Consider the following 10,595-nt stretch of genomic DNA (forward strand, 5'->3'; position numbering starts at 1 on the left):
ATTTATTCAATTTAGTAACATCTATGACTATGACTTAATGAGGTAAAATAAATAAAACATTAAAAATACAAAAACAAAGCACAAATAAACACAATCGCATAGCTAATAAACACCAAATATCTCATATTGTTTTATTTGTTTCACTGCAACTTTGGTAGGCTACATCCTACTTGAAGAAATTTATATTAGTCCTTTCCAGAAAGAAAAAAGAAAGAAAGAAAGAAAAAAAAAACATCAGGTGGATACAAAAAACACGCCGTATTAATCCCTGGGTGGTGATTTATTGTTGTTTGTTTATTATGTGGATTGATCCACCCCTGGTATAGCCTGTCTATATGGGCTAACCTATTGCAAAGGGTCGATGATAGCGACTCTCGTGCACTGCGAGCGATGAACAGTTAGTGCTGATTTTCATTTGCATAAATTTTCATATGTTTAAGTGAAAATAATAGCGGAGCGGAGGAGAGCGGGATTCACTCGAGACGGAGGAAGAGAGAGAGGGAGCTGCACTGGATTCATTCCTGCGGTAAGAAATCTACCTCTCCCTCTCTTTCTCCCTCTCTCTGCCTGAATGTTTTGTTTTAATTTGTAGCCTATATTGAATTTAAGAGCCGTGTTGTATTGCACGTTTGTAAAACTCGGCAGTAAAATGCATATCTTTGTGGATCTTGTTCTTCAGTGAGGGCCTTGCGATGACTTTGATAGCCTAAAGAATCTAAAAACAATCACATTATTTATATAAAAATAAATGCGGAATTGCGAGGGCCAATAAAGGCGCCAAATGCATCATAGCAGGGAGTTTAATGACATCAACTCCTTGACAATTTCATTAAGCTTCTTAGCTTCTTAAGCAAAGACTTCTAAGACTTTATATCATGGACTTATAAGGTAGGCTTATTATGTATTTTAGGTTCCAAAGATATGACGAATTAGTTATTAAAATGTAGTTAATCGAGTTTTTTTTATTTTTTATCTGCAATTTGAAAACAAATAAGTCAGTGTTTTAAAACAGTTTCTTACGAGCAGCACAGTCAAATGCATTTAAAAGTCTTTAAACAAAATATTATTTAGTTTACGAGTTGTTATTACAATTGCTTGTTTGTTCCCATCGCTTGTATGAAATCAGTTTCTTAAAACGTTAAATAAGGTTGATCAATCAAAAAGCAATGTGAAGTGTCAGTGAGATATTTGCCGGAACAGCATTTTGAATTAATTTGCAAAGACAAACATGACCCTCCATGTAACAGGTCATGCAATAAGTTTATAACGGGAAATATGTAGTATATCAGCTGGCATTGGTACACAGATGATCCATCAATCAATGTCCTAAGTCATGCTCAACAATGGCCCAGTGTGCCATTTGTAAATTTAGATACTTTATTTCTTGTTACGCCTTCATTTTGCGCACTAATTGACGCCTGTTATAGAAAGGTTGTATTACTTGGGGTCAAAGTCCTGTTTTGCATCAAAGAAGCCATTAAATAGTGGACGCCTTTACACCGCCTGTTGGTATTTAACCATTTCAAATAAATCGCATATTTGTATATTTTTATAAAAATTCACATTAGGTCAAAAGGAGTAACAAGAAAACCTCTTAATATTTAATATAAAAAAAAAACAAAAAAAAAAACAACAACAACAAAAAAAAACGCCTCAAGTAATTTTTACATTTATTTATTTAATACTTCTACTTGATGGTTATGCCATTTGACATTTGTATTTATTTATTTATTTATTTATTTTTTAGAAAAGTTGTACATTTCAAAAAAGTTAAAGTTAAAGAACTTTGCACTTGCATTTGTCATTTTTATCCTCTCTAACTTTATTTGTCATTGACACACATAGCCTACAAACATATTTTCTCCCACAAAAATTTAATATTTGTAATTTGGTATGATGATACGCATGGATTATAGTAGGTACACTATGCCTGCTGTTATATGTTTTTTTAGCATACAAAAACATGAAAAATCCGTCACCAAGTTAGAAAGGTGTAAGGGACCTAATGGGAACTCTTAAGAAATTATAAAGCAAAGTTGAACTGACGGGATATCTAAAGTTATAAGTTAACTTTGTAGACTACATTCCTATAGTTTCTGAAACTTGAAGCAGGATTATTGTTTAAAGAAATATATGAATAATGAAGGCCAACCTATTTGATTAATAACCCCTGGTAGCTTGTACAAAACCATAAACCGTCGCTTTCGGTCGGAAACCTTAAATGTCGAAAACCGCTTTTCAGGAAATGGGGAAAAATCAACCACAATTTTTTTAAACAATTAAACACTGTGTTGTCAAATATGATAGCCTATTGTGGCTTTATATGTATTTGGCTTTATACTCAAAACTCAAACTGAGTTTTTGACCTGTAAATGTCAGACATAGCCAACGTGTTTTGTCCTCCATTAGAATGGCTGTACCTAAGCCAGTAAGTGCATTTCGTGTCCATCAATTTACAGGTTATAAAATGTATTGTTGATATGTGGGTGCTCAGTTTTTCTGTAATTTGTCCAAAATTTCATGTTATAAGAGCTTCGCACAGGTTATTTAAGAAAGTTATAGCTATGACAGTCTTATGACAGTCTTATAAACAGTCTTCTCCGCTCCTCAAATACATAAAACATTAGCCTTTATATATAGAGAGAGATTCCTGAGTATAGAAAATGCTGCACTTATTCAAACAACCAGTTCTTTATTTACCCTTGCATTGCAAACAAGCAGAGACGGTCCAAACTGCATGGCATATTCAGGATAGAGGCGTAGTTATGGAGTAATGAGGTTTGACTGCCCAATATTTAAAAAAAATTGTTCATTTAATAATCTTACCTTGTTTTTCCAATACAGTGAAATAATAAATAAATAAATAAATAAATATATATATATATATACCTCCCCCATTCATAAATCCGGCCCTAAACCTACCAATCACAGTAAACTTTCTGCAGTTTTACATTTTCAAAAAACATCACTTATATGATTTATAAGCTGTTTATAAGCACACACACACACACACGCACACACACACACCTATTTCCCCCAGTCCCTGTATTACATTAATCAAAGCACATATTTCCCAAGGGAATCCACACATGGATCACAGTAAATCCTAGTGAAATTGAATCACATCACAGAGTCCTAACTCAGCGGCCCGGACGTTATTTTCCATACATATTTTTGAGTGATTTCTTGTAAGAGAATACACGGGAAATATTTACACCTATTGACATTCACTACTGAATAAGCTGCTATAAATGGGCTTCCTCGCTAAAACAAGGCATTTGATGGCATCGCTAACCAGCCTCATGTCTCCCTTGAAAACATCAACTAAAAACTTCTCCCTTATGTTGTGCTCTAGTGAATTTGCCGCTTCGATTTTGTTGAGTTGCGTGATTAGGAATGCTAAACCATTTCAGTTTCCTCACTGTCTTATTTAAATGACATCACAGCGATGTCATTAACGTTTCCAGCTCTACGTTCAGTCTGAGGAAAGTTTGAAATATGCTGGCTGTGCTTTCTTCTGCAAGTGACTGCAATTCAAATCTCTTTTCCCCCTGCAGGTAAGAGCAAGTCCCTCTGATAAACACAAGACACACAAGGCCTTCTTTCAGTGAAAGCTCCTTTATAGGGGCGGGATGGCTAGGATTATCTTTCCTCCTGTCCTCTTCTCTCTTGTGAGCGCGGCATCTCAGCTAGGTAGGCTAGGTATCCTAGCAATGTACAGAAAACAGTCACACTGTAGTTTTGGACAGATGTTTACATTACTGACCACATATCGACAAGACAAAAGACTCATTGAGAGATTTTAATAATTTCCATCTAGAAAGAACACTACGACACCTCTGAAGGGCTCTTGCAAAGGTGCCATTCAGCAAGGTTTGCTGTCAGTAAAGCTCAAAGCAGCTGGAGCAAAAATCACAGAATTGTCCTCTCCTCCTTTATTTCTCGTGAGCGGCATTTGCATTTTACTCAGCTTAGCAAAAGAAATAGCCTGCAGCGAGAAAACTCTATCCACTATGCATACAAGAAAGAAGGAGAGGGAGAACGAGAGAATAAAAGACGTGAAAAAGAACACAGACAGGCTGACTGAAAGGAAATGAGAGATAATCTCAAAGCTACTGTCCATTTCCTATATAGTCACAAACCATCATCCGTAATGGGAAAAATGCATCAGCATGCGCCGCTAGACGAAGTGCAATCCACGCGTTCCTTTGTCACCTAACCATGGATATCTTCACTCTAAGATAGTCTTAAATAGTCTTTTGATGGTATCTCGAGACCAATTTACAGATCGCCTGCATTATTACAGTAGAGCAGACGCATTACGTAGGCCTGTCTTTTGGAAAGGGGTCATTCTCAGAGAAGTATCTTCACATGTTACCTGAGGACACCACAGGCGTGTTATCATCCCCAGACCCCGCCAACCGTATGTGTCGCCCATCTCTTCTGACAACTAAAGGGACCCATCAATGTTTCAGCCCACAGAGGGCCTTTAAAGTGAGTAAAACCCATTCTCTTTAATTCTGATTACACTCTGAAAGTGTCTTTAGCATGTGGCGGCTAAATTGGGCTATCAGCGCTAAGTAGCGGCGGGGAAGAAAAGAGCCAATTATGCCAGTCAAAGCCAGATGATGATTCTCATCTTCACTCTCTCTCTCTCTCTCACACACACACACTCGCACACAAACGAAAGAGAGGAGAGGAATACATCTCCTTTTGTTCTAAAATATAGATATATCGGCTGACACACCTTTGTGCGTCTTCCCAGTATTGAGAGACGCCAAGCTTTCACTCTTACAGAATTGTCTGACTTCATAATGAGCCTCTACATCTGTCTAATATAAATAGCCGGAGGCAGTATGGTATAAATTCATATCCATAACAATCAAGAATATTTATTGTGTAAGAATAAAGCAATACTTTCAAAACCAAACGGCGTTATTTTATTTATTTATTTCACGCATGGATGACTCAAACCCTATCAGATGTTTATTTGTGTGGGATAAAAGCAGAACCTGTAAAACCTTCAACAATGCAGTAAGATTTAACTTAATTCAAGTGACTATATCCTGAGGGTAATTTGTGCCAAATCGTAGCTTTGCTGTGCCTGCATGATTAATGCGCATACAGGAGTTTATCCCTTCAAACACATTGACTGTTTTGACAATAGCATTTTTAGAATAGTAAGGTGCTGTTTGAGTAACGCACAGTCCATTAACTCCTGATACACTCCTGATCTCCCATTGCTGGATGTGGTGTGTGTGAGTTCATGTGCCTCAACAGTGACCTTTTATAGCTTTGGAGAAGGTGCTTTGTGATCACAACATTAGGACACTTGGAACAAATGGCTAAAAGACTAAAGAAGAGGACAGAATGTTGTCCTTCACTCATCGATAAGAGGGATGTAATGTATCCTGTGTCAAGATCTGAGAATCGGTTTTCCTCAGCAGACTTGAGGGGAGAAGGATGATGGGGGAACACTGGGGAAAGAGACAAACTAAGGAACGTATGTAAGCTTAACACAGATTATAAAAGCACATTAACTTTGAAAAATGGGAGAACCTTCTCTTCTAAGAGTGATGAAAATTACTTTAGTTGGTTTAACCTAATATGTCAGGTTGATTTTGTCGGTAACCAGACAGTTTTTGGTACCATTGACTTCCATAGTATATTTTTTTCCTACTATGGAAGTCAATGGTACCAAAAACTGTCTGGTTACTGACATTCTTCTAAATATCTTCCTTTCTGTTCAGCAGAAGAAAGAAATTCATACAGGTTTGAAACAACATGAGGGTGAGTATGATGACAGAATTTTCATTTTAAAGTGGAGTATCCCTTTAAAGATTACAGACAAAGATAAGAGAGTTTATTAATATGACTATTATCAACCGTTTTAGAACATCTCACCTGTGTTATAGACCTTTTTATAGGCCTGTTGCTGATTATCACTGAAAATTATGTAAACTTGTCGGTTTGTCAAAGAAAGAAGGAAAAAATCAATCTGAGAAGGGAGCAGCACACATTTGATTATTACATGTGATTGAATGAGATTTCCAACCTTGTTATGCAAAGTTTACATAACTCTTTACAGTAACTCACCTAAAACAGAATTAACAAGCTCCGTTTAAGTTACCATGAAGGGACATGGAACATTTTACTAAATTTCAGGGAAGTGAGAAAATAGTGTGCATGTTCACTGGTTGTTTACTGTACATTCTGGGAATTTCTATGAAGAGAACGGTTTGGTGCATTGCAACAATTCTGACAATGGGACTCTCTAAGCAGTGTACTTATTACTGGACTAGGAAGTGGACTGAGACGCACACTTCAAACTACTTTTACAGATCAAATAAATAAACAACTAACTAAATAAATACAATTCACTTAGGTGAAGAAAATACATTTCTGCTTTTAAACCCCTTAGCCTGTTAGACCCCTGTAAGTTTTCCTTTTATAGATAGATAGATAGATAGATAGATAGATAGATAGATAGATAGATAGATAGATAGATAGATAGATAGATAGATAGATAGATAGATGCTCCTAGTGTATATATAATATATTGTAATATAATATAATATATTGATTACTATTGTATATTATATATACAAAAAAATCTTCAATTTGTTTTTGAATTTCATATTTTTGAAGAAATACATTTGACTGGTATTTCACCTTTGCATGCTGTAATACTGAAATGAATGCTTAAATGACACTTCATAAGTTATCCGATGATAGCATGTTTTATAGAACATCTTATTGTTTCTTTTTTTTAATATACTTATATTAAGTGTTTTCTTTTTTCTTCTTTTTCTTTTAATGATGTGATGTAACAGAGTTACACATTTGTCCACCTCAACAGAAGATAAATATTACCTTGAGTAAGTTGCTTTGGATAATAGGATCTGCCAAATGCATGAATGTAAAAAATTGTTTACAGTGACAATGTTTCATCACAAACCCATACATGTATCTGTAAATATGCTTGAAACTGTAGCAGCTCATTGCTTTTTTTATCCTTTATGAGGTTTTAGGACAATGAAGCATCTCTTTTACCCCCTTCCACTCATAACTCCCGGGAATGTCAATTCTGTGAATGTGTGGAGGCAGATTCCCAATCAACCCGTCTCAGACAGAGCAACAAAACTTCTCGGAAGATCAACTGCAGTTGTAAAGCTGAACTAAAAGTTGTTGAAATAAAGCTTTCCTTCTCTTTCTCTAGAAAACTCTTTCTGTTCTGTGGTTTATTCCCCTCCCCTCACTTTTCTGGTCTTTCTTCACATCCCTTATCTCTTTCTCACAAGAGCTTCCACAGTTTGTCGTGCGCAACAGGCTGTCACTGCTCAAACACTGCTTCATAAAAGCACCAACATCACACAGAAACAAACACACACACAAACACACACGCACACACACACACACACATGCATGTTTGCACACGCACACACCTGGTTTCCATGTTTTATGGGGATTTTCCATGGACATAATGATTTTTATACTGGACAAACTGTATATTATATCCCCCCACACTAACCCTACCCCTAAACCTACCCATCACACAAAACTTTCTGCGTTTTTACATTTTCAAAAAACATCACTCAGTATGATTTATGCGGTTTTCCTCATGGGGACCAACAAATGTCCCCACAAGGACAAGGACTTTGGATATTGCCATATTTGTGGGGATAATAACCCCATAATGTAGGGTTTACCAGGACACACACACACACACACACACACACACACACCTCAGTAGGGGGACGTACACATCCATAGACACTAAAATCATACAAACTAACAAAATAGCTTTGTTTATAAGGTCAGTCACACATACAGTTACCACACATAGATAAGAGTGTTATGGGTTTCCTTTATATCTAGTATGTCTACTAAATTAATGGGAAATTATAGTGTGATTTATATATATATATATATATATATATATATATATATATATATAATATATACTGTATAGACATACTAGACAATATATAACAAATACTGTAAGTCATGTGGATTTGTCAATATACTGTCACCCTATTCACATTTGATTACTATTATATTTCACACAGAAGAATTTCAAGTCTGTATCATGATTTCAATTTACTGTTAACTATGGAAATTATAATAAAAAAATCAATATCACTTTATTGTCATCACCTTACAGATGTAAGACAAATATTATGTTATGCATTCATTAAAAACATTAATGCATTTGTTTGTTCATTTGTAAAAAGGAAGTGTTTTGCTCTAAATATTGTTTCTAGTGTTTCTCTCTATATACAGATGGTCCTTGTAGCGGCTGCTGATTCTTGTTGTTCTAACACTGATTGTCCTCAAACTGAATGTTCCCGACATCCTAATGCTAAAGGTTCCAGATGATTAATTTCGCTAGAGTAATGCAGTTTCACAACTGATGGAGTTTAGTGGATAGTCTTCCGAATACAGACCACTCTGGACAACAACAACAAAACCCAAATGTATATGTGCCTACAGCCAGGGAAAAATATGATTAGATTAAAGATAACAGACAAAGAGGAGAGAGTTTATTAATATGACTATTATCAACCGTTTTAGAACATCTCACCTGTATTATAGACCTTTTTATAGGCATGTTGCTGATAACCACTGAAAATTATGTAAACTTGTCGGTTTGTCAAAAAACAAAAAACAAAATCAATCTGAGAAGGGAGCAGCACACATTTAATTATTACATGTGATTGAATGAGATTTCCAACCTTGTTATGCAAAGTTTACATAACTCTTTACAGTAACTCACCTAAAACAAAATTAACAAGCTCCGTTTAAGTTACCATGAAGGGACATGGAAAATTTTACTAAATTTCAGGGAAGTGAGAAAATAGTGTGCATGTTCACTGGTTGTTTACTGTACATTCTGGGAATTTCTATGAAGAGAACGGTTTGGTGCATTGCAACAATTCTGACAATGGGACTCTCTACGCAGTGTACTTATTACTGGACTAGGAAGTGGACTGAGACGCACACTTCAAACTACATTAGCAGGTCAAATAAATAAACAACTAAATAAACAAATACAATTCATGCAGGTGAGAAAAATACATTTCTGCTTTTAAACCCCTTAGCCTGTTAGACCCCTGTAAGTTTTCCTTTTATAGATAGATAGATAGATAGATAGATAGATAGATAGATAGATAGATAGATAGATAGATACAGTAGATAGATAGATAGATAGATACAGTAGATAGATAGATAGATACAGTAGATAGATAGATAGATAGATAGATAGATAGATAGATAGATAGATAGATAGATAGATAGATAGATAGATAGATAGATAGATAGATAGATAGATAGATAGATGCTCATTAGTGTGTAAGTGTGCATTTGTGCTCACTCTCCTGCTGCTCTCTCTTCTTTGCTCCTAGTGTGTATTAAAGTTTGATAACATGTGGACACAGGATCTCCTTTCATCTCCCTCCCTCTCTTCCTGTAGTGCAGACTGTCTGACTAGCAATCTTACCTGCAGTCATTGCGTTAAAATGCTTATCCTTAAGTAGCATTTTATTTTCAACCCATGCAAACTACCCAATAGTCAGCAGCAAATGCAATCAACACAGTTTAAGACACTGGGACTTTTCAGGACACCAGTTTTCACCGAACGAATCTGCCGATTCGCTGATATTTGGCACTAACCGCTTGCCATTTGGTCAGAAATGATGTACAGTTTTTAAAAGTTCTCGAAAGCAGGACATCTGGTGTGCTAAACATCACCACTGCCTTGTCTTCACACGCTGCAATGGCACAGCATCTCTGCTGAAACAGATTTATGGCTTGCCAAGTGTTTTCCAGTAATCCCTGCTGTGTTCCACTGGATGCTGCAAAAAAAGGAGGTGCCAACCTCACCGAATATCTGGCATCACGACGCCTGCGAGAAATCCTACGTAGGAATGTTAATCTTTTCTAGTAGATGCACAACACGAACATCTTCGCAAGCAAACATTAAAATATTTGCACAAGCAAAATTATCTAAAGTAACTGAAAATAAGTAAGAGCAACAGAAGATGTCCAACCGAGCTTAAGTACACAAAGCGCGTCTTTGTGCGTCAGTGTTTTCATTGCATATTTACAGCATGCATTTAGAGGGCACAGCTCACTCTGTGTGTGTGTTTCGCAGAAATTACCAGTAAAAACCCCTTGCCATGGCACTCAGAAGCCAGCTGGCCTTAGTAGCCTGTGTTGCCCAGGGACTGTGGAAAGCCGGGCTGGCAGAGGGAGGGCAGCTCTAGGGTAGAGAGGACTGGCAGATCCAGGCCTCCAGGGGGTATAGAGATGCTCAGAGTCCAGAGAGCAGTCACCCTGTGCTGGAGGAGGAGGAGGACTCGGCCGGGCAGCCTGGCTCTACAGGGACTCCGTTGCTCTTGCCCCATCGCTGTCGTCTTGACCCACTGACTCCCCATAGATACTGGCACATTGCCAAGCCGTAATGGCAGACTGCACAAAGGCACTCTGCCAATGTCCTGCTGTGAGTTTGTGACTGGCAATGAATATAAATCAGCTATGCGAGTGTGTGTGTGTGTAGTTTTAAGCTGTTTGAGTCTTATTCCTCTAATCCATTG

At 36.8% G+C, this 10,595-nt stretch overlaps 1 long non-coding RNA gene across 1 annotated transcript; it reads left to right on the forward strand.

The window, feature by feature from the left end:
- The first annotated feature begins 464 nt into the window (after nt 1–464).
- LOC309502822 lies at nt 465–7,852 on the forward strand. The gene is made up of 4 exons (XR_014207410.1): nt 465–526; nt 3,558–5,790; nt 6,834–6,878; nt 7,025–7,852. It is a non-coding gene; the product is annotated as an uncharacterized lncRNA (long non-coding RNA).
- Nucleotides 7,853–10,595: the final 2,743 nt, after the last annotated feature.

The sequence above is a fragment of the Leuciscus leuciscus genome (genome assembly GCF_965113295.1).
Source record: "Leuciscus leuciscus genome assembly, chromosome: 7".
In the NCBI taxonomy this organism is placed as follows: Eukaryota; Metazoa; Chordata; class Actinopteri; order Cypriniformes; family Leuciscidae; genus Leuciscus; species Leuciscus leuciscus.